We start from the raw sequence: 25,749 nt of genomic DNA, 5'->3' as shown, positions 1-25,749 counted from the left end.
AGGTGGGCGCCGAAGATGTTTCGAATGGTGGCAGCAGGTGCGGTTGGCAGTCTGAACGGCCCCCCGTGCCCTCCTCCGGCAGTGGAGCACCAGGGCCTTGACCGACGGGTCTTCTACCGTAAACACCTTCGCAGAGAATGCCGGTGATCGGCAATCATGAAGATCACAAAAGTCCATATACCGTTACAGAGCAGTGTGTACATTTCTACGGTAGGAGTCGGAAAGGCAGCGCAAAATCTTGTTCACCTGCTGAGTTGTCCATGCTGACTGACCGTTGTTCTGTAGATTATAACCAAACGAGAAACTGTCTGAGGCGAGGGGGCTCTCTTTCATGAAGGCTTGGAAAACAGCTGGACTGTTGGAAAGTCGAAAAGTCACCTCCAGGCATTCGTAGTGATCAGCAGCGTTATGGTCGTATTCTTCCACTCGTCACCTGGCAGATGCAGATCCATTGTACACTCTCCGTATATTCAGTCCAGTGAAGGGTGGACCATGTTGAGTGTTTTACCTCCGCTCCGGCGCCGGCTGGGGGCTGGGATGGGCGGGTAAATCTGTGCAGTAGCGCGTTGACTGAGCAGTCATTCATGGCTTGGTCTGATGTGGGGTGAGATCGCGCAGATGAACCTGGGGCGAGGTAAGACTCGCAAGGACGTTGATCGGTATGTGTGTTGTCAGAGAGGAGACACAGGGCTGGATTTCCGTTTACTGAAGCTGTTGGCTAAGTTGTGGTCTTTCTCTGCACTGCGCTCGAGGGTTTCATTCGTCTCCAAAGTTTTAGCGGATGAAGTCAGCTGATCCGGCAAGTCGGTCAACAACTCAGCAGTGAGGCTGATCACCAGGAGAAGTGAGAGACGTGGGCGGAGAGCCAGGGGTAACCAAAGGTCAGAGGATGGAAAAGGGTGGATTTGCGGTACTCTATGATGATCACCTGCACTGTTCGTATGTTTGCCCTGACCAAATCATACCCTCAGGAAAATCTGGCAATTGCCATGATGTTGAAGGGTGAGAGAGAGGCTCGGTAGGGAGCACAAGCTGAACACCCCGAGTCCACACAGACAAGCTGCTGCTGCGTTGGAATCCACCAGAGCTGCTCAGGAATAGTCGTCGCGGTCTCCCGTTCGACGAGGGCAGATCTGTGGGCGTGTTCCATACATGTGGAGACCTTTCATATAGCAGGTTGTACTGGACAGTTAGCTGGCAGGCAATATAGAGAGAATTGGCTGAATGGATATATAATTGGCTTCAAAGTACAAAGCAGAGGGTAATATTGGAAGAATATTTGTTTTTCAGACGAGATATCCTGACTAATGATATGCCTCAGGTATCTATACTGTGTTTATTGTTTTCTGTCTTCAAAATCAGTGGTGGGAAGAAAAAATACAAGACGTTATTCAACACTTTACCAGTATAGCTGTTACCGATATGGGTGATAATGTGCACAGTGAAGAGTGTTATCTAATTCCACAGAAATTCGATCGACTGATTAAGTGGGCCGAGGTGTGCGAAATGGGAATCAATTCGGATGAGGTGGAGATGCTGTAGTTGGGAAAGTCAATGTAGAATATGACCTATAAACGGTTTGGCCCTGGCGATTGCAGTAGCAGAGAGGAACTGAATGTCTATAGGTCCCTAAACGCGGCAGTGCAACATCAAGCAAGGCTGCTCTTGGACTGGTGTGTTCAGCTATAGCGGGCCAACTATCGAACAAATGGTATTACACTGAATATAGTGCAGGAGTGATTTATCAACATGTTACTAGGAGATAAGTATTCCAATGTGAGAGAAGTTGGACAGCAAGAACATCATTCATTGGAGCTGAGCAGGGTCAACATATGGATGTGCCTGAGATAACGAGGAGTATCGACAGGGTGAATGCACTCAGTCGTTTTCCGAGATTTGTATAAAAGTCAATAAAAATGGCATTGGTAGGAAATGGACATTCAGGAAAGGTGTAGTCATGTACAATAACATCATTTCAAAGCAGTTGGAGAGATGCATTCTTTGGGAAGGTTTGGAAGGTTATCCACCGGATGTTGACTGTAAGCGGGATATAAGCGCAACGGGATCGGCAGTAATGCGAATTCAATGGGGTGTGAGGGCAGAGCGTCAAATTGCAATAAATCATGTTTCTCCATCGACAGATTATTTGTGTTTTTATCCATTTATCGATTCTATAAGCACAGGTGACTCCAGCGGTTTTCATATGTCCCGTCAACATAACGCCTTCCAAGTGAGCAGCCACTGTCTGCATTAGCGGCAGACACGGGAAGGATTCTGCAGAGAGCGGGCCGGAGAAAACTGAACAGACTAGTCCATGTGCAGACCTATTGTCCACACCACCAGCTATACTGGTAACATCTGCAAAATGCAGAACCATAGCATGTATATTGTCTTCTGACCGTTGTTGTAGAAGGCAGCAAACAACAAAACCAACACAGATGACTGGAACATATCCTTAGTCATGGACCTATAGTCCGAAGAAACAAACAGCCACTATCGCACTCTGCTTTCTATCATGAAGTCAATTGCGCCTACAGTTAGCCAATTATCCAGACAGTGCAAGCGAGCTAACCACTCAGAGAAGCCTGCCATATGAAAGGCCTCCGAATGTACCGGGCACGCCTGCCGCTCTCCTTTCGTCGAACCGTAGACCACGACGACTATTCTTTGTAAGATCTGGCGAATTCAAACACAGCAGCAACTTGACTGTGTGGGCGCAATGTGTGCAGCTTAGCTCACCACTGAGCCTCTCTCTCAGCCATTAACGTCAAGGCATTTGCCGGACGTTCCTGTCGGTGTGGTTTGGTCAGGGCGCGCATACGGCCTGTGCTCATGAGCGTCGCGGACCCCTACCTCCATCATATTCCTTCCGATTAACTCGTCCAGCACTGCGCTGATCTTGGCTTGCCCCTGGCCCTCAACCCAGGACGCTCCTTTCAGCTGCTCAACCGCTTCGCTGCTGAGTTGCCGACCCACTTGCCGGACACTGGCCAGCAACCTGAGTTGATTACATTTGATAAAACCTTGGAGACGAATGAAACACTAGACATCAGCAAACTCCCACAGGAATGGCATGACTTATTCAGCGCCTTCAGCAAATGTAACTCGAGCACGTAGTCTCTCTCCGACAACACGCTGTGCGATTGGCCTGCTGCCGGGTACTACCTCTCCTCGAGGTGGTCTGTTCTACCTCACCCGTTATAGGACTCAATCAATGATTTACCATTAAGCCGACGCATTCCACACGGCTTCATTCTCCAGACAGTCCCCAGCCGGCGCCAGAACGGATGTAAAACACTTAACGGCATCGAGACTTCACCATTTGGATCTACTAAGTGTGTACAATGAATTTGTATCTGCCAGGTGAACAATGGGAGACGGCGATCATAACGCACCGAGCACCATTCTAGATGTTAACCGCACTTACTATCGCCATACCACTGTCCTGGCGCCCAGCCAGACTACTGAGGTCTGGGAAACTTGTGTGGATTTCTACGAGCTGAAATTTCTACATGGAGGAACAATTCAAATTATGTATAATTTAGGAACGTACTCCAGTGAATGGCCAGGTTACAATTTAATCAGTTGCTGCTGCAGAAGCGGCAACATTATTTGTAGGGTTAACTAAGTGAGTAGGATTGTTAAAGATGCCGTCAGCCTGGCCAGCAGTGACATTATCACTTCAGCTCAGTGATGGTTCAATAGCAGCAGTAATAACACCAGTGGTCAGAGGCGTGTTATTAAAAGCGCAGACCACTCTGCTTATTGAGCAGAATGTGTCTTTGAACAATGAACAGCGCCCGTAATAGTTCCGTGTTTCGAAAATTGTCGTCAATGTGTCTGCTTCATGTCTGCTGACGTTCAGTCTGAATCCAGGTATTGGCTCCCCAGTGACTCAGACAGATGTCCGTGAGTGCGCGTAGTGGATGGCTGTGCACATTCACCCGGCTGTGTTTCACATTACTGTCCATCTGCAGAGACCCCTTTATTCTGCTCCTTCCAATGTTTTGTTACATTCCAATAACTGAGCGTAATACGTAGTTCTGCAAGTGCTGAAGGATAACTGGCTAACAACATCTCATTTTAACTGTAATTATCTGAATAGTGATGTGCAATATTTCTCTCGTGTTGTTCTATACCGCCTGCTTGAAACAACTAAAACATACATACTTATTCCCATTATGTTAAAATTGAAATTGTACAAGGCATTGGTAAGGCCAAATTTGGAGTATTGTGTACAGTTCTGGTCACTGAATTATAGGAAAGATGGCAACCAAATAGAGAGAGTACAGAGAAGATTTGCTAGAATGTTACCTAGGTTTCAGCACCTGAGTTACAGGGAAAGGTTGAACAAGTCTTTATACTTTGGAGGGTAGAAGGTCGAGGGGGGTACTTGATAGAGGAACTTAAAATTATTAGGGGTGTAGATAGAGTTGACGTGGGTAGGCTTTTTCCATTGAGAGTAGGGGAGATTCAAACAAGAGGATATGAGTTGAGAGCTAGGGGGCAAAAGATTAAGGGTAGCACGAGGGGGAATTTCTTTACTCAGAGAGTGGTAGCTGTGTGAACGAGTTTACAGTCGACGTGTTAGAGGTAGGTTCGGCATTGTCATTTAAAGAAAAATTGGATAGGTATATGGACAGGAAAGGAATGGAGGGTTGTGGGCTGAGTGCTGGCCAGTGGGGACTAGGTGTGAGTAAGCGTTTGACACAGACTAGAAGGGCCGAGATGGCCTGTTTCCGTGCTGTAGTTGTTATATGGTTATATGGTTATTCAACACATTTTGTTTTCAAACGTTATGTATAACTAACCTATGTTTACACGTATACAGGGTATTTTGACAATTACATTCGCTATTTTAGTCCTGGTATGAGACATCAGAGTAAAACATATTGGTTCTGTCAAGTGCAGTTAATGAAGAATCAGCTTTCGTATGTTCCCCGGTCGTTTCCATTATCTGAATATGTCTATTTTCTTCATTCTTCTCCTTTATCCGCAAGCCCACTGAACAATGCCCGCATTTATTAAGTGCGGAGTAACTAAATACGACTGTAACAGGATTTGTAAATAAATAACGCCAAATTTCATTTAGACATACGGAAACTGTGCCGGTGGCTCGAAATGTACGCACGGTCCCAAAAATGAGTGAATATCTCTCCTGAACTACCGAGTCAATCCCGATATCAGAACGAAAATAATAACAACAACAACCGAGGTTCAATGTTCTCATGTTCGACTGCTGCTTTTATCCCATTGGTACACGCACAGGATATCCCCGTCCTCTGAACGGCATAACCGGTAAAATCCAGTCCATAACTACAAGTTGAAAGAAAATTATGTTCTTAACGTTTGCCATCTCCTGCTGTGCAGGGTACTATAAATGCCTCTAATGACTGCAGATTTGAGGTATTGGTTCTCCTGTCCGTAATGTCAGAGAAAGCACTGATAACACAAGTGTGGTCAGTAATATGCCTGTAGAGTACATTCAATGCAGTAATGGATCTTTAGAAGGAGAGAAATAGCCCCAGTTGTTTCGTCACAGCACAGTAAGGGAATCAAATTACCTGTCTCGTAAATCTAATCCTTCACATTCTGTCTAACTATATACTTACCAAAATATACATCTAGATAACTATCTATTTATACGCGCACATTGGCGATACACGATAAACTTTCTTTAAAGTAGTCGTGGTGGGACAATTTCGATGGAATATAGAGAATCATAACTGGAGAACAAATGTATACTTGAAATGATTGTGAGAATCGTGCAGGGTAAAATCCCGGAGGAATATCCGTTAGCATTGTGTCATGTTTTGGTTTAGTTTGCTTCTGATTAGCTTTGTTATTTTATTTCCATTTTTTTTTTAATTTTGCTAGTTGGTGTTTGGAGTATGTCGTTTCCGGCACGACGTAAATCTGTGCGGGAGCAGTTTTATATTGAAGAGACCGTTGTACTGGGGCTGTTCCCCTCTCTCGGACTCAAATATCTCCCAATGGTACGAAAAATCGTCACTCATCTCATCTCTCTCAGCTTGGTCTTACACCTACGACCATCACTTCGCCGTCTCATCTGCTTGGCTGATGAATTGTTGACCCACTGACAGGACCAGAGACCCGTAACCTCAGTTGACTTCCTGCGGTAAAGCCCTGTAGATGAATGAAACCCTCGACTTCTGCCAACTCCTACAGTAATAGCACAACTTAGCCAGCGACAGAAGCAAATAGAAACCCAGCACCTAGTCTCCTATTGGACAAAACGTGCGCGATTGTTCTCCTCCCAGGCACTAGCTCTCTCCAATTTATCTGTTTTAACTCACCTCTCATCAGACCCAAACCATGAATAACAATTGAGTCCTCGTGCTCCAGCACAGCTCCCTTCGCCCATCACAGTCTCCAGCCGGCCCCGGAGTGTTTATAAAGCAGACAATGGGGCCAAGGCCTTCACCGAACTCCGGAGTGCGGACACTGGTTCCGCTTCTGCCACGTGATGAGTGGGAGACGATGAGCATACGGCCTTCTGGTCACTAGGAATACTTGACTATGCCTTTTGGACCTTCCAACAGTCCAATACATCAGTTTATCCCCCGAGCAATACATCAGCGATATCCTCCGAAATATGCCCAGTGTTTAGCTCCCTCCTCCTCGCGTCAGTGAGTTTCTGTTTTTGTTATAATCTGCAGACCAACGTGGTGTCAGAAAGAGCAAACGATTAGGTTTCACATTGCTGCCCATCTATAAAGGCTTCTTTATTCTGCTCCTTACAAAATCATTTTCTTATTGGAGCAAAATTTACAGATTATTTCAAAATCTTTAAGAGAAAAACGGTCTTATTTTTATTGTGAACAAACACATAACTGAGCGTATTCCGCAATTATGCAAGTACCGAAATATAACGGGTTAACTACATCTCAGCTTGCCTGTAATTAAGCTGATTAGTGATGTGCAATAATACTCCGTTGTTGTTATTACACAACAAAAAAGAGCATACACGAGGAAATCTGCAGATGCTGGAAATTCAAACAACACACAAAATGCTGGTGGGACACTGCAGGTCAGGCAGCAGAAAGACAGTAAGAGATTTGAAAGTAGTGGGGGGAGGGGGAAATTCGAAATTCGTACTAACTTTCCTTTCAGTTAGTCCTGACGAAGGGTCTCGGCCCGAAACGTCGACAGTGCTTCTCCTTATAGATGTTGCCTGTTCTGCTGTGTTCTACCAGTGTTTTGTGTGTGTTACCAAGAATGAGCACATTTATTGGCACCATTCAGCCCATTTTTCTTCAATAGTTAAGTATCTTAAAGGTATGTTCACGTACACACAGGGTATTTTAACAACTATATTTACTATTTCATTCCTGGTATGATACATCGGGGAAAATCTTATTGATTGTGTGAAGCTGCAAAGAATGAAGGTTCGACGTTCTCATGATCCCCCTTGGTGTCCATTATCTGAACTTACATTACACAAGCTGCATCAATTTTTGGATTTGAGGTTCTTCATCTACGAACCTACTAGCTAATGCCTGGATTTTTTTTACATACCAACCAACTAAATAAAAGTGTAACAGGACCTACAAATAGATAACGCCGAATTTCATTTAGACCGAAAATGAAAATGTGCCCGTGCCTCAAAATATAAACATGGCGAATGATATGATAGAAAAATAATGAGTGATCAGTACGAGATCAGCAGCTAAACCCGAAGTTCCGTGTCATTATATTCCTCTGCTCTTTGGGTCACTCGCAGGTACGTTATCTGTACATCTTTGTCCTCTGAACTGTATAACAGGTAAAATATAGTCACTAACGATAAGCTGCGGGGACATTCCAGGTGAGACGGTTATATTAGGTTATCCCAGTGTGGCAGCCTCCATTTTGGTAAGAAATAACATAAGGTTGGGGAACCGCATTGTGGAACACCAACGCCTCGTCACCTTCTAAAATGCAGGCCTTTTGCATTAGCGATTGAATGTGTAAAGAATTCCCAGTATTCATATCGAAATGGATCTGCGCCGTTCAATAAGTATCGTACACAGTGAACGCCAGTTTGATTGGCAAATTGAGTTTTAAATTGCCTTGCAACAGGAGGCAAAGATGAAGGGTGGAGACTTGCTCTGATAGTCGCCACTTAAAATACCCTATTTACTTCCCACAAATGGCAGGAAGCAAAACGATGATGGATTATTCCCCACTTAACGATAATATAAATCTTTCGTAAGTCACAGGAATATTGATAGCAACCGGAACAGGAACCACGCTTCATCATATATCAGTCCGTAGTACCGTGTGCGGTGCTCGTCCAGGAAGCAATTTCAGTGACAGGAACTATGGCCAGAGCATTAGCAACACTGCTCTAGAGAAATATACCCCCGTCCATCATTATTCTTCTTTCTATTTCTTTTAAATAGCCACTTGAAAAAAACAGCAACCGCACAGAAATTATTTTACCACATACGCTGCCGGCTCCTTCCCCATCAGGTGATGGGGAAATCTGCGTGCATTCACCGTGTCCCTGCAGCACACTAGTCACAGTCAAAGAAACAACGACTCATTTTTTGGCTTCTTTGGCGAGAGCAGTGTTGGACCAATGCTGTTTCAGTCTGATGCGTCTCAATGAGACGTGGAAGTCAAAGTGCGATTTTCACCTAAAAAATTTGTGATGACCCTACAATGATTCTCGGGGAGATAAGCAGCTCTTTGGAATTTCAGCACACAATATCACTGCGAATATAACGTATTGACATTTTATAGCGACATGTTTTGGTGATTCTCAATAGATTCAGTCTGATAGAAAAGCAAGATACCTGAAGGTAAATCAGGGAAAAGATAAATAACAACTTCCTGTCAAATAATAGAACAGCCTGAGAACCTTCCATTAGCTGGCTGATTTTATGTCCTACTTCTGACAAATCAGAAAACGGATGGAAAAGTAGTGTCAGAATCATGACAGTTTGATGGGTTATTTTTTCACTGTTAAATAGATTGCACGGCACGTCAGAGATATGGGGTGGTCAAGACATTCACTGAAAGAGGTCCTGGTCTTCGTGCCGAACCTTCGTGTGCGGGAAAGCATTGTTCTTCAAGCTGTCCACAATCTTCGCTAATTTTGTGAAGACACCGGCTCTTTTTTATGACAAGTCCTCAGAATATCGCTGTGGATCTTTTTTAAATGTTTCGAACAATGTAAGTACAATATAAATTATTGTGATATTTGTTACAGTGACATGCTTCACTCCAACCACCTGAAAAAAAAACGAAGGAAAACAATGCTCGCTTTTAACAAAGAAATCTATTCCATTTCATCTGCGGGCTCAGCCACTTCCCCGCCATTTCAGAAGCGAACGCTCCGCCAAATGTTACCAAATAAATCAATTTTAAAATTATTTTCTATGAAAGAAAAAACACGGATATAAAAATGTCTTATTTAAGTAGCTGAAGCCAGGTGTCATGGAAAATAACTGACAAGATTCACATTAATGGTTTGTTTTAGTGCACAGGCTTTGTAATATCCCTGAGGAGTCAAATTCAGAGAACGATGACAGAATGAGTAAAAACTGTTCAATAAGTGTGCGTGGTAGCGGGCTGTCACTAATGAGGCTGATGTGATAAACACGCTAATTGCCTCAGTGGAATTGCTGTCACTTGTATATAACTCTGTAAAACCGATCACCGGTCCATGTGGAAGTTGGAACATTCCGTTGATAACGCTGATTCTAATTCTGACGGAATATGGGATATCCAGCGATTTACTACATCGCGGCCATTTTCTATCCTGCATTTGTAGCGATTGGTGTCCTTGGTAAGACAATCTATGGTCAATCTATGTATAGTTGACTTCACCTTGCTTTTATTGCGCTGCAGCCTCGGACTTTTGATCAGCACAAGTCCTACCCTCGTCTGAGACGTGTCTCCAGAATAGCGTATTCAAGTATCTGATAGTTTTATTTTCATTTTCCGTATTTTAATCGATGTGATTTCTTTTTCTCAATTACTTTTGTGACGATATTGGCACTGTTTCATAATTTCACCTTGCTCGGCTTTCTGAAGCGATTCTGGTATATGTTTTCTAGATCGGAGTTTCTGTCAATAAATACATCATCCAACAACAACATAGCCACATAAACGAATGGCTGGCCAGTTTATTCTGCACACCTTGGGCTGTTATTCCATAAACCAGCAAAAGAGAACTCGTGCTTTATGTCTTCCTTATTCCGGTTTGTTAGCACTAACAAAAAACCGTTCAGCTGTTTCGCAATTCATAATGGAAATGGTGACAATCGTGCGGTCACCGGTAAGTGAGTCGGCAAAATCAGAAGCGACGCTCCAAGCTGACGAAAATTGGCCAGCCCACTGGCATTCCAGCCCGTTATTGTCCCCAGCACAAACGCAGCGACGCTGTCCACATATCAGAACTTACGTTTTGCGCTTCCAAGCCAGCCATATGCTGCCTAAGAATGGAAGAAGAGGGGCATTCCGACAGGAGCAACTAACGTTTTGTTTTAAATCCTTGTAGTTAATTTAACGGCGATTGTGATCCTGTCTCGCGGAAAATGCGGACTCTCCAAATGCATCACCCGTTACCTGGTTGGAATGGCAACAGCGGATCTGATGGTGGTTATAGTTGTCGCTTTATTGGAACAGACCAACAATATCTACATTTATTCCAGATCCTTGCTCATCACTCCTGTATGCGCTCTGACATATGCATTAAGGGTTGCAACGATGGACTTTTCTGTTTGGTTTACGGTAAGTTTTACCTTCGATCGTTTCATCGCAATATGTTGTCGAAAGCTCGCAGAACGATACTGCACCGAGAGAACAGCAACTGTGGTTATACTGATCGTTATTATATTAGGCTGCGGGAGAAGTATCCCGTTTTATTTTGCCGTTGAACCTTACGTCATTATTGACAACATACCGTGGCGTTGCGTCCACACACATGAATACGCTACTTCACCCGTGTGGAAAGGATACGAATTGCTGGATAGCATTTTAACGCCGTTGCTACCAATCGGCTTAATTCTGGTGTTCAATGGGTTAACAGTAAGACATATAATTGCGGCAAATAGAGTCCGCAGAGGGCTTCGGAACAGCAGTGATAATCAGAAAGATGCCGAGGTGGAAAACCGCAGAAAATCGATGATTCTATTGTTTGCTATATCAGCTAACTTCATATTATTTTGGATGCCCTATGTAGTTCGTTCCCTGAAATGGCAACCGGAAAACTTTTTTTATCTGGACAAATATTGGAATTCCCCGGTTTACATACTGCAACAATTTGGGTACATGTTACAATTTCTGAGTTTGTGCACGAATACTTGTATCTATACACTGACACAGAGAAAATTCAGAAAAGAGCTGAGAAATGGAATGAAGCATGTGTTTACAGTAAATGGCCATCTCTGTAGGTAACGCTCACGTCCAATTACACTTCTGCGGATATTTCGCAAATAAAGTTTTTTTTTAATATAAGCAGTTTTGGAAAACGTGTCATGAGTTCAAACAGTCATGTGCGTGGTCTTCCTGCAATCGCAAAATCCAGGGACGATTACATATTTCATACAGTTAAGGTAGGAAACTGGGCAAGAGCTCATGTGCTGGCGTGATTGTTATATTAAATTAAATACCTCCAAATTACCGCAGACTTTGACAATCACAAAAGACAAGAAAGCCTTCTTGACTTTTCCCGGGTTCAGATGTTTCAAAGTGGGCAGAGCCGAGTGAAATAGAGTAAAGGGAGTGACATTGAAACACAGGGATGTTAATATAGTATCACAGCTGCTGAAAGAGAAGACGCCGTGGAAAGATTTTCTATTGATAGACTGTGCGTAGACTTCAGAAGTAGGACGGAAACATCCCTCGTGGGAGTTTTCTACACGGACATCCCCCACTCCAAGAAAGAAATTCAGGAACGAGATTTTCGACTGGTGGCATATTAACACAGTTGTCGTCACAGGCAATTAAACATCTTTATACTCATTGGCAATCTCTCAGGTTAAAATGTTTATCTATGACAGAATATCTTAGCTGTGTGCAGGAAGGAGTCCAGGAATAACCAACTGAGTAGCTAATAGTCCAGTCTGCATCTAGTAATAGGAAATGAGACAGATCATATGATAGATCTCTCCGCGGATCAGCATTTCAGAACGACAGATGAAAGCTTTTCGACATTTATTGGAACTTTACACCGCGATAAGAGCAGGTAGCATTGAATGTTTTCAGTGGGGGGGGGGGGTGTGAAATTATGATGCTACTAGGCAAGAGCTCGGGGAAGTAAACTGGAAGTGATGTACTCGTGGAAAAACGCAAACAAGTGTGGAGATTGTTAATGGAGGACTTGTTTGGGGTGCAGTATAGACTTCTCTCCTTGATGCGGGGAACGGGTGGTAGCGTAAGTGACAAGAGATATGGAACACCTCGTCAAGATGAAGAACGAAATAACCTTAAGCTTTAGGAAGAAAAGATCTGGCAGGGCGATGGAAAGTCAAAACCTAGCCCGAAAGGAATTTAATAATGGACTTTGAAGAATTAAAAGGGGACATGGGAAGGCCATGGAAAGTCACAGTAAGATTACTGAAAACAGGAGCATGGTGAGAAAGAGGGTGCGGAAACTTTGGGGATAAAACAAGCATGGGTCTAGAGTGCAAGAGGCAAAGAAGGTTTTCAATGATACTCTGTTTTGGTATTCACCATTGAGCGCGACATTGATGAAAGTGGATACAGCGTAAAAAAGCAGATATGCTGGGATATGCCGACAATAATAATTAGGCGCTGGAATCTTGATATAGTTAAAATAAATCATTCTTCTGTTCCAGAAGGGATATACTTCAGGTAATTAGAGAGAGAGGAAATATTCCTGTTCTTTTGGACAAAACGTTTGTGTCTTCACTGGCAAAAGATGCAGTACCAGAGATTTGGACGATGGGGAATGTTGTTCCTTTGTTCAGGCAATGTAATAGAGATAGTCTTAAAAATTTTCGACCAGTAAGTCTTCGGTCAGTAGTGGGCAGGCCTTTAGAGAAGATTCTTAGACAGACTATTTATGAGTATCTGGGGAAACGTGTTCTGGTTGGGGATGGTCGGCATGGTATTCTGGGGTCAGGTTGTGCGTTCTGAGCTTGATTGAATTAATGGAAAACGTAAAAAAGTAGACAGATGAAGTCAAAATAGTTGATTCAGTCGTATTAATTCTATAGGTTGTTTGACCGGGTTCCCCACGGTAGGCCCCTTCAGAAAGTCAGGTGCCATGGGATCTAGAGGGTCCTAGCTGCGTGGATTCAAAACTGGCTAACCAACAGAAGGCAGAAGAGGTCGTGGATGGAGTATATTCTGCATGGAGTGCAGTGGCCAGTGATGTTCCGCATGGAAAGTATAAACGTCAATGCACTCTGTAGCTGTTTCCCGACTCTGCTGTTCTGATACAGTGTTGTGAGTGACAGTGACCATACTGCAGCACTTGGATAATTTATTCAATTTAGGCTGACGCTGTAAACAGTATGCTGAATTCAGACTTGAACTACACGCTGTCTGAACTGTATTCCCGTTTACATATTTCAGGGTAGATACTGCGATGACATCTAAACTAACTTTTCCAATCAAACGCTGCATCTCACAATCAGCATGTCAAATTTTCAGCAGCATCTCCTGGTGCTCCCAAAATGAAGTACCTTCCTAATATGTGAATTTTAAATTTCCAATTCAAGTGCACACAAATTTAGCTTTAAAGGGAGGGATTATCGTACCCGGAATATATACACTCATGTTTCGATCACATCAGCCTTGAGCCTCCGTGGCTGGTGTGGAATCAGTGTTTCCCTTTGAAATCAGTAACAAAACAAACAAATAAAAAAAACACGATCTAAATACGCACGAAAGGCAAATACGAGTAAATAAATAAATAAATACATACATACATAAATAAACAAACAAACAAATAAATAAATACGTAGATAGATAGATAGATAGACGAATGGATAAATAAATAATTAATGAATGAATAGACTCGAGCGTCTCTTCAAAACCGTATCAGGTAACTGGCGTATTCAGAATAAACAGTTATTTCTCAAACTGAAAATAATTATCAAATGCTCCAATGAAAAGAGCAAGTAAGTTGTGGGTGGTTCCATCTCCAAGTGCATCAACACAAGATGCAATTTCTCAAAGAGACGAAATTCATTTTAATTCCTGGAAATTTATTTCACACAATAAACAAACTTTTCATACTGTTACATCCTATTGTGAAACGGAGGATTAACTTAAACATCAAACACGAGGAAATCTGCAGAGGCTGGAAATTCAAACAAGAACACACACAAAATGCTGGTAGAATACAACAGGCCAGGCAGCATCTATAGGGAGAATCACTATCGACGTTTCGGGCCGTGACCCTTCGTCAGGACAAACCGAAAGGAAAGTTAGTAAGAGATTTGAAAGTAATGGGGGGGGGGGGAGCGGAAAATGCGAAATGATAGGAAAAGACCAGAGGGGGTGGGAAGAAGCTAAGAGCTGGAAAGGTGATTGGTGAAAGTGATACTGAGCTGGAGAAGGAAAAGGATCATGGGACGGGTGGCCTCGGGAGAAAGAAAGGAGGTGTGTGTGGGAATCACCAGAGGGAGCTGGAGAACAGGCAAACAACTAAATATGTCAGGGATGGGGTAAGACGGGGAGCAGAAGGGGATTAACGGAAGTTAGAGGTCAATGTTCATGCCATCAATTTGGAGGCTACCCAGCCGGTATATAAGTAGTTGTTCCTCCAACCTGAGTTGGGATTCATTTTGACAGTAGAGGAGGCCATGGATAGACATCTCAGAATGGGAATGGGAGGTGGAATTAAAATATGTGGGCAATGGGAGATACTGCTTTTTCTGGCTGACCGAGCGTAGGTGTTCAGCGAATCGGTCTCCCTGTCTGTGTCGTGTCTCACCAATATATAAAAGGCCATACCGGGAGCACCGGACGCAGGAGACCACACCAGCAGACTCACAGGTGAAGTGTCGCCTCACCTAGAAGGACTGTCTGGGGCCCTGAATGGTGGTGAGGGAGGAAGTGTAAGGGCAGGTGTAGCACTTGTTCCGTTTACAAGGTTAAGTGCCAGGAGGGAGATCGGTGTGAATGGATGGGGGGACGAGTGGACACGGGAGTCGCGTAGGGAGCGATCCCTGCGGAAAGAAGAAAGAGGGAGGGGGGAGGGAACGATGTGCTTGGTAGTGGGATGTTGCAGAACTGGTCGGTTAGGTGTACGTTCAGTTTAGTTATCCCCATTAAATTGTGCATCAAAATCCGGAATTCACCTCTAATTTCAGCTTCAACATGTGCTTCACGATTGCCTTAAAATGCAGGCAGATGCATTTTTCCATTTAGGTCCTAACGTGAGAGGTCTGTCTATGTCGGACAAAGCTGTGTATCTCTATTGTATTGCTAAGGCAGACAGTCTGGACATTCTGAAGTTTCTGATTGCTGCTGGGTCTCCCGCTGCGCCTTTGATAATGCTATTTGTATAATTCCCCAGTAAGATGAGGGAGGCACAATCTGCTATGGCGCAGCATCATGGTCCAATGGAGCTAAATATCTTTTACTAAAGAATGTTATTTTAATATTAACCAAATTCAGCAGTGATAATGTGGAACATCTCTATGAGTTTATCCGCAGGGGTAGTATTTGGAATTAGGGAGTATCAGACTGATGACAATAAAAGTAAACCAATCATACACATTGTACTGAAAGGACAGGCAGGAAGGCAGAGTGAAGGGCATTGCTCTATTGGTAGAAATAAAATAAAATCATTAGAATTGGATAACATAAGGACAGGAGGTGTTGAATCATTTTGGCTAGAGTTAATTAACTGTAAGGCTAAAAATACTCAGATAATACATTTATAGAGATCACGAATCAAAATAAAGAATGTCGTCTACAAACTATAATGAGAGATAGAAAATGCATGGCAAAAGGATAACGTTACATTAGTCGTGGAGAATTTCAAGATGAATATTGACTGAGAAAATTGAAGTTGCTTGAGGATTAGAGGAGGGGGCATTTCCAGACTGTCTGCAAGTAGTATTTTAGAGAAGACTGTGTTTCACCCCACTGGGGGATCAGCTATTCAGCATTGATCCTGAATTGGTTGGATAGCTAAAGGTCAAATAACCCAAAGAGGCGTGTAATCATAACATGATCAAATGCACCCTGAAATTGTGAAGGGTCTGAAAGATGTAGTTGGAGAAATTGTGGAGACAATAAAATGATCTTTTTACGGTATATGATAATGGTTTGGATGATGGGATTGATGGGTTGGTTGCAACGCTATCAGACTATAGGAAGATAAGTGGAGGGGGATGAAATAGACGTAGACAGATTATGAAAATGGGCAAAAAATTGGCAGATGTAATAAATACTGTGCAGGGAACTGAGTGGTCATGCACTTTATTCTAAGAAACTATTTTCTAAATGCAAAGAAAATACTAAAATCTGAGGTGCAAAGAAATTTTGAGTTTTTTTCCTGCAAGATTGCGTGAAGGCTAACTTGCAGCCTGAGTCTGTGAAGGGACAGGGATGTTAGCATTAATTTCAATAGCTCTAGAGTAAAAGAAAATGAAGTGATGTTAGGTGTTTCTACAACAATTGTGAGGCTTCGGGTGGATTATTGTGAGTGGTTTTGACCCCGTATCATCGAAAATACGTGCTGAAACTGGAGAGGATTCTAAGGAGGTTCATGAAAATTACCCCAGTTATGAAACGTTTGCCATACGAAGATCGGTGATGGCTCTGGTCCTGTATTCACTGAATTCAGAAAAGTGAGGGATGATGTTACTGAACCCTTTCGGATTATGAAACACCTTCACGGCGTCGATGTGAAGAAGATGTTTCTTATGGTGGGAGAGTCAATGAGCAGAGGACACAGCCTGAGAATTGAAGGGTTTCTTTTAAGAACGGAGATTGGGAAGAAGTGATTTTGTCAGAGAAGGGGAATCTGTGGATTTTTTTGCCACAGGCAGCTGTTGATGCCGAGTATTTATATATACTTCAGTCAGCGGTTGATAGATACTTGATTGATCTGTCCACGTGATACGGGATGAAAGTAAGGGACCGGGGATTTAACCACCTTTATTCGCTGTAAGGCAGCAAACACCTCCTCCTCTTTAATCTCTATATGTTCCATTACACTACTGCTTTTTTCCCTACCTTCCGTATACGCTAAGCCAGTTTCCTTCGTAAATGCTGATGCAGAAAACTGTTTAAGATCTCCCCCATCTCGTAAGGCTCCACACATAGACGACAACTTTGATCTTATAGGGTACCAATTTTGTCCCTTACTGTCCTTTTACTCTTAATATACTTATAGAAACCCTTCGCGTTTACCTTCATATTATCCGCCAAAGCAACCTCATGTCTTCCTTTTGCCTTCCCGATTTACTTATTTAGTATTTTCTTACGAATTCTATACTCTTCAGGTACCCCAGTTGTTCTTGTTGCCTGTACCTGCTATACGCTTCTCTCTTTTTGTTAACCAGATCGCCAATATCCTCTTGAAATCCAAGGTTCCCCGTGCCTGAAAAGGTAGGAGAATGTGGTTTACAGGAGTATTTAATCAGCCATGATGGAATAATGAAACAGTCAGAGTTGACTGAATGGTCTTCTGCAAGACCACTTCTATTCTTGTGAATCTTCTCACAGTTTCTCTTTCTTCCATAATCATGATTTGGACTTTACATTCTACTTACCAGCATCCATCTGTAAAGCTGCGCTCCCCGTTACAATTGAACCTCCTATGTTCAAGTTTGGTCGAATTTGTCATGACCGCCTCCCACCTAATCGTGCAAGATTCTGTCCTAGGTATAATCGTCTATTTCCTCACTTCCCTACCTGTGAAGACAGCGAGTCATCCAAGCGTTCTCATCACCATTACAACCTCCTTACCAAATGTCAGCTGTGTCGCGTCTAACGAGTTTCGATCTGTAATCTTAATACTGCTTCTCTTTCCACAGGTACTGCCTAACCTGACAAAACTGTTTAAAAGCTTGTTTTCATTTCCGATTCCCAGGATGTCTCTGTGTGTTTGTCTGTATATTACTCTGTTCCCAAATCAGGCATTCAATCTGTTCTCAAACACAACCATTTGTTTTGGATGTGCAATTGCTGACACAAAGTTGTCAGGGTGGCCGAGCGGTCTAAGGCGCCAGACTCAGGGAATGAAAGTCCTTCCTACAAACGCGAGTGTTCTGGTCTCCATCTGGGGGCGTGGGTTCGAATCCCACTCCTGACAAAATGTGTCTTTAAACATTCAACAGAGGTAATGTTGTTACTGCGAAGCAAACGAGGGTTGTTTTACTGGATTAGAAAATCTGCAGAAAGAAAAGATTGTGCATTCGTCACGGCACATTGCAGCACAGCAGATCATCGTACATCGAATTCTGGGTGCCTGATTTTTTCAGAAACAATCCTGGTGGAGCATCTCGGACCGAAACGTCGACTGTTTACTCTTCTGCACAGATGTTGCCTGGCGTTTTGAGTTCCTGCAGACAACTCAGCTAATCAATATATAAAAGTTCGCCTAATTTATAGATGTTCGCCTAGATTTTTAATGTCATGCCGAATCTCCGCAGTCTAGTACGAAAGTAGAGGAAATTGTAATACCCACCAATTTTAAGTTACTTACGCTCTCCACCTCCGATCCTTCAATAAGAACGGGCTCATGGACCTTTATTTTTCCCTCTACTGAAGACCACAATCACTTCCTTGGTCTTGCCGACATTGGGTGAAGGAGTGTTGTCACATCTTGTTTAAAATTATCCCCTCTTAGTTGAAATGTATGCCCGATGGAATAAGCTATGTCAACTCTGGGATGGAGATAATCTCTGCGTGCTCTACTTTTATCTAAGAAACATCTATCAGATTCAAACAAGGAAGGAATAGTATGATCACGTTATTGACCACTCAATGGTCAATAGTTTGTAGACGGCCAACTTTGAGAAGATATCGCAGTCTATTGCAAAGGCATTACAGCTGTTAGAGTAGGTGTTTTTAACATTCCTCACGTTGACTGTTAATTCCACACTTTTAAATGACTACATGGGTAAGAGATCGTCCATTGTGTTCAGGATATTTTCGGGGTTTTTTTTGTGCGTTGTCGTCTCACCGAAAGCGCGTGCGATACTTGATCTGCTGTGGTGAAATAAATGAGACAGGACAAGAGATAGAAGCTTGATTTAACGAACACTTTGTAACTCATGATCACAATGCCATTGCTGTCATTGTAAATATGGAAAAAAAAATTCTTGTCCGTGCGTTGATATTTTTCATTGGAGAAAAGTGAATTTTGACGGTATTAAAAACCATTAAGCAATTATTGATTTGGCAGAATATTTTCTGGCAAGTGCGGTGCTTTCCGAAATGAAATTCTGAGCGTACAAAGCTCGAATAGGCCTGTCAGATATAAAGGTAAAGATAAGAAGAGTAAATAATCCTGGTTTTCAAAACAATATGGATTTTTGGCACCTTGCTCCCAATGCTGACCGATGCGGACGAGGTCTCTCACTGTGATTTGGCTTCTGTTTTCACTAAAGACACGTAGACCTCTGGGGGAGAGTCTGGGATCTCTTCTGCTCTGAAACAAAGGAACTCGACTCACTCCCGCTATGGATGGAGTCTCAGAGGTCATACTTAGAGCAAGATTCAAGAGGAATTGCAGCACCCCATTTGGTAGAAATCAAATCTGTTTACAAGGATTTGGAAGACGTTTCAGTGAGGGAAGTTTCTCAACTCTTCCACGGCACCGAACCTACGCTTAGGCAGCAGATCACTTCCAGGTCCTGTCCTCCGCGGGGTCGATTATACGCGTTCAAAGGCCCGGGCACACGCGCTACGGAGGAGTATATTAGGCAGGCTTTTGCCCTGGGATTCATTCGGTCCTCTAACTCTCCTGCCGACAATGGGTTCTTCTTCATACAGAAAATGGTCGGGAATCGGCGGACTTACATTCATGATGGAGGACGGAACTGCCTAACGGTCAAAGCTCATACCCTCTTCCACCCAAAAACACTGCTCTTGATGTTCCCCAAGGTGAAAGAAGATTCTTGAGGCTGGGCTCCCGGAGTTCATGTAACCTCTTTCGCAAATAGGAGGGTGACGAGCGGGAGACGTCAATCAATACACCGACAGAGAACCTTGAGTTCCTCAGCATGCATTTCGGTCTTAAGAACGCGCCAGCAGTTTTCCAGACATTTAAAAAAAACGACATACTGTTGATCAGGGTCATTACTACAAGCTGAAACATTCTGAATTTCACGTTACCTCAATATCCTTTTTGGGCTTCATCATCTCTAATGGTAATCGCAAGAGGGACCCGAGTATCTGCATGCAGACGGAGATTCACGTTACCATCCACTGCGAAGAAGTGCTAATTCTTGACCTTTGCCAACCTTTATCTGAAGTGCATCAGAATCGTCAGTTCAGTGGCTGTTCCACTGACGGCTCTAAACAACAGATCCACGGTCCTTTTCTTTGGACTACCGAGGCGGAGGCTGCTTCGCTCATGGAATTGTCAAATTGTTGCTGATTTCAGTGATATCTTTACATGTAGTGAGTAAATGAACACTTCTCCTTCGGCATGCTCTGGTTCAAATCGACATTCTTTTACAAACACTAATACTTAAAATGAATGCATGGAACATACAGTAGTTCTATTTGATAAGCAGCCCAATGATGTATATTATGGATCTCTGTTCACACACCAGAATCGGAAAAAAATGAGTTCTATGAAAATGATAAATGCTGAAACATATTGAAAAGAACCACGAATGTTGCAAATGTAAACCATGCTGGAGCAGTTACTTTTACTTTGGGACTGTGTTAGTTCATTAGGTTAACAATTCTTCCGTATCGGCTTCCTACACACGAGTCTCAGTGTCGACTAATAATCACTTCCATAGCCAACACGCTCGCTGATGGGCTGCAGATCAGAGCGAAGACTCACAGTCGGGATCACCAGAAACAGAGGGCAGTGCGAAACTTCCAGCACTCCCAAATGGAAGATTTTTGGCACAGTGACTGATGTGACCGCTGGCATTGGTTAACTGTTTGAGTCCCTGTTAGCATCAATGGATCTGGTGTTGAGAGGGTGAACAGCTTTATGTTCCTCGGCATAAACATCACCGAGGATCTCATGTGGTCTGTACATACCGTCTGTGGCGAAAAGGCACAACAGCCCTTCTTTCACCAGAGACGTTTGAAGAAGTTTGGTATTGGCTCACAAATTGTAACAATTTACTATGAGGACATAATTGAGAGCATCCTGACTGGCTGCATCACACTCCGGTATGGAAACCTTTCCTTCCTCAATCGCAGGACTCTGAAATCGAAGCGCATTTGTAGACGTGAACATCCCATATTCAGGACATATACAAAGAAAGATGAATAAAAAAGGGCCCAAAGTATCACTGGGGACCTCAGTCACCCCAACCAACAAACTGCTACCATCTTGGAAATTGTATTGCAGCATAAATGTCAGGGCCAACAGGTTTCCGGACAGCTTCATCCACCAGGCCATCAGACGGCTTAATTCATGCTGAAGCAACTGTACTTCTGTGTTATATTGACGATCCTTTCGCACATAATATTATAAATTACTATAATTGCACATTTCACATGTGAAGGAAGAATTAACATAAAGATTTTTACTCTTCATGTGTATGAAGTTTCCAAGTAATAAAGTCAATTTAATTCAAATAAACGATGCAAAATTAAGTTAAGAGGGAGGTAAAATGAAAGTAGGTATGTAATATGAATCATCGACTGTCACAACTGATGGTTAGTGAGGTCGTGATGAGATTCCTGGGCCTGAACCCATGTATTCATGCTCCGGTTTTCCACGGATACGGCGGGACAGGCGAATAGCTGAGTTGCTCCATCACCCAGGAACGGAGATCAAGAAAAAACGAGTAACCACCCCTGTGAATCACTACTGGACACCGGCAGTCAGTCAGAAAAGGCTCCCTTTATTTCTACTGTTCACCGTCTGGCAATCAACCACCGCTTTATCCATGCTGGAACCTTTCCTGTATTACCATGGGCGCGTAGCTTGCCAAGCAGCTTCATGTGTCAAATGCCTTCTGAAAATCCAAGTAGAGGACAGCAAGTCATTCTAATTCGGCCGGCTTGTTACGTCTTCAGATAATTCCAACAGATATTTGAGGCCAAATTTTCCCTTGACGGAACCATGCTGTCTCTGGTCTACTTTATCATGTCTCTCCAAGTCCCCTGAGACTTCATCCTTAATGATTGACCCCAACATCTTCACAACCGTTATGGTCAGACTCACCGGCATAGAACCGAGCGGTTGTTGCAAGATCATCACTAATACCCCGACCATGTCTTCAGCCAACGATTTTTAAACTCTGGGGTGTACAGCACCTCTTCCCTCCAGTCTAACTTCAGACACTTGAGTTACCCACTTGCCTTCTCTCCGGTCATGGTAACTTCATACACTTCATACCCCTGACACCTGGAACTTCCATCACGCGGTTGGGGTTTTCCAGACTGAAGACTGATACAACATACTATTTAGTTCGTCCGGTGTTTCAAGGTCCCACAGTGCTACATCTCCAGCATCGCTGTCAGCTATCCGATGTTCAATCTCGCTACTTTTCTTACTTTATGTATCAGAAGGCAATTCTGGTAGCATTGTTAATATTATTAGCTAGCTTACTTTCGTACTCAATCTTTACCTTCATTATGACTTTCCAGTGTTTCGACTTCCCACTAATATTGCTCAATTTCTCTTTTGCTTTTCATGTTGGTTTTGAAATCTCGTATTACGACATTAAGATATAGGAGATTAGTAGGACATTCGGCCTATTCAGTCTGTGTCGCCAATCAATCATGGGCTGATCCCAATCTTCCAGTCATCCTCACTCCTCTGTCTCTTCATCCCATAACCATTGAAGCCCAGGCTAATCAGGAACCCATCTATCCCTGCCTTAAATACACCAAGTGGCCTGGCCTCCACAGCCCCTCGTGGCAACAGATTCCACAGATTTACCACCCTCTGACTAAACAAATTTCTCCACTTTTCAGTTCGAAATGGACGTCTTTCAATCTGAAAATCGTGCCCCCTTGGCCTGGAATCCCCTACAATGGGAAATAACTTCGCCATATCTAATCGGTTTAGGGCATTTAACATTCGGGATGATTCAATGATATCTCACTCATTCTCCTGAACTCCATGGAATACAACCCAAGAGCTGCCAACATTTCCTCATACGGTAACCCTTTCATTGTTCGAATCTTTAAGGTGAATCTTCACTGAACCATCTCCAATAGCAGTATATATTCTCTAAAATAAGCAGCGTCAAATTGCACACGATACTCCAATGTGGTCTCACGAGGGCCTTATAGAGCCTCAACGTCACATCCTTGCTCTTATATATCTCGAGAAATATTCCTCGAGAAATTAATGCCAACAGTGCATTCGACTTCTTCAAAAAAGTCTCAACTTGGAGGTTAATCTTTAGGGTATCTTGCACATGGACTCCCAAGTGCATTTGATCTCTGTATTTTGAATTCTATCCCCATCCAAATAATAGTCTGCACGTTTATGTTTCTTCCACCAAAATGCATGGCTATTCAATTTCCAACATTGTTTTTTCTTTTTCCACTTCTTTGCCCATTCCCCTAAACTATCTATGTCGCTCTGCACGCTCTCTGTTTCCTCAACACTACCCGCTCCTCACTAATGCTGCACCGGTGAAACACAACTGGTAACCAGCACCCAGACCAGTTGGGCAGGAATTTCCTTTCAGAAAACTATACAGGCTTTGGCCTATCTTGTCATGCGCCTGCAGGAACACTGTAATCTCGTCCCTAACAATCGTTTCCAGTAACTTCCCAACTACTGATATCTGGCTAACAGGCCCTCTTAAACAGTGGAATAACGTTTCCAATTTTCCAGTCATCCGGTACGCCAAAATCTATCAATACGTGAAAGATTATTGGCAATGCCTCCACAATCTGCAGCATTAAAATGCGGGGGTATAGCTCAGTTGTAGAGCATTTGACTGCAGATCAAGAGGTCCCTGGTTCAAATCCAGGTGCCCCCTTCAAAAAAATATATCTTCCAAAAGTGACCACGGCGATGATATAGAAAATAATTTTATTTATTGGAGTTTAATGCTTATAAGTGTGAGGTGCTACATTTTGATAGAACTAATGAAAATAGGACATACATGGTAAGTGGTAGGGCATCGAGGAATGCAGAAGAACAGAGTGATCTAGGAATAATGGTGCAATTCCCTGAAGGTGGAATATCATGTGGATAGGTTGGTGAAGAAAACGTTTGGTATGCTGTCCTTTATAAATCAGAGCATTGAGTATAAGAGTTGGGATGTAATGTTAAAATTGTACAAGGCTTTGGTGAGGCCGAATTTGGAGTTTTGTGTATAGTTCTGTTCTCCGAATTATAGGAAAGATGTGAACAACATAGACAGAGTACAGAGAGGAGTTACTAGAATGTTACCTGGGTTTCAGCACTTAAGTTATCAGGGAAAGGGTGAACAATGTAGGCCTTTATTCTGTGGAGCGTAGAAGGTTGATGGGGTACTTGATAGAAATATTTAAAATAATGAGGGGGATAGATCGAGTTGACGTGGATAGGCTTTTTCCATTGAGAGTAAGGGAGATTCAAAGAAGAGGACATTAGTTGAGAGTTGGGTTAAAAGTTTAAGGGTAACACGAGGGGTAATATCTTTACTCAGAGAGTTGTAGTTGTGTGGAACGAGCTTCCAGTAGAAGTGGTAAAGGCAAGTTCGGTATTGTCATTTAAAGTAAAATTGGATAGGTATATAGACAGGAAAGATATGGAGGGTTATGAGCTGAGTGCGGGTCAGCGGGACCAGGTGAGAGTAAGCGTTCGGCACGGACTAGAAGGGCCGAGATGGCCTGTTTCCGTGCTATAATTGTTTTATGTTATATGGTTATATGGATACCCCCTTGATTGGTCAATGTATGAACGGATAATGGAGGGCAGCGGGGGCAATGCTGAAGAATGGGACTGAGAAGAGAAATGGATAAGCCGTGATAAAATGGTGGTGCAGACTCGATAGGCCAAATGGCCTAATTCTGCTCTGATATCGTATGACATTTTGGTAACGTAATCTGTATTCTGAAACTCTGTTCCGTAAGTCAAGAATATCCGTTTCAGGGAAGTTGGTGGGGATGGGATTTTAATTTGGTTGGAAGCACCCCCCCCCCACCTCCCACTATTTCTGGCACTCCTGATCCGCCTCCAATTGCACACCGCTCACGCGGCGTTCCACCGCCGCCATTCGCAACATCCCTTGCTCCCGTTTCATTTACAGACTCGTTTTCCACTCCATTTGGGCGTATACAGCACTGGCAAATGTCAGTGTCTCTATGCACTGTAGTATAGTTCCATGCAGATTTTACAGTGGATATTCTGCAAAAACCCTCACGCCTCTGAAATTTCCAATAAATAGTGGGTTGTTCTTAACTGCTGCCTATATGAATTAGTGTTCATCACAAGACTTTATCAGATTACGAACGATGGAGCGGTAACATCTGTTGAAATGCACAGACACAGAGTGAAAAGCTGATGTTAGCAAGGTTGAGGTGACAGAAGACTTTGGCCCTGGGGAATGTAATCGATCTTCTATATCTTGATACCCCACTGAGACATTTCTATTACCCAACCCGTCCCGTTACCCTTGCCTTCAAAACGCCTGCTTTGCAGATGTATCTTGAGAT

General features: G+C 43.2%; 1 protein-coding gene and 2 non-coding genes across 3 annotated transcripts in view; all 3 read left to right on the top strand.

Annotated features, from left to right (window-relative positions):
* The window catches only part of LOC140722262 (uncharacterized), a 240,639-nt gene that overhangs the window by 39,337 nt on the left and 175,553 nt on the right, over positions 1-25,749 (top strand). The window lies entirely within an intron of this gene.
* Positions 18,143-18,256, top strand: trnal-cag (transfer RNA leucine (anticodon CAG)). Its single transcript has 2 exons — positions 18,143-18,180; positions 18,222-18,256. It is a non-coding gene; the product is annotated as a tRNA-Leu (tRNA).
* Positions 24,015-24,086, top strand: trnac-gca (transfer RNA cysteine (anticodon GCA)). The gene has a single exon. It is a non-coding gene; the product is annotated as a tRNA-Cys (tRNA).

Source organism: Hemitrygon akajei, unplaced genomic scaffold, assembly GCF_048418815.1.
Source record: "Hemitrygon akajei unplaced genomic scaffold, sHemAka1.3 Scf000073, whole genome shotgun sequence".
NCBI lineage: Eukaryota > Metazoa > Chordata > Chondrichthyes > Myliobatiformes > Dasyatidae > Hemitrygon > Hemitrygon akajei.
This window is presented reverse-complemented; position numbering and strand designations above follow the sequence as displayed.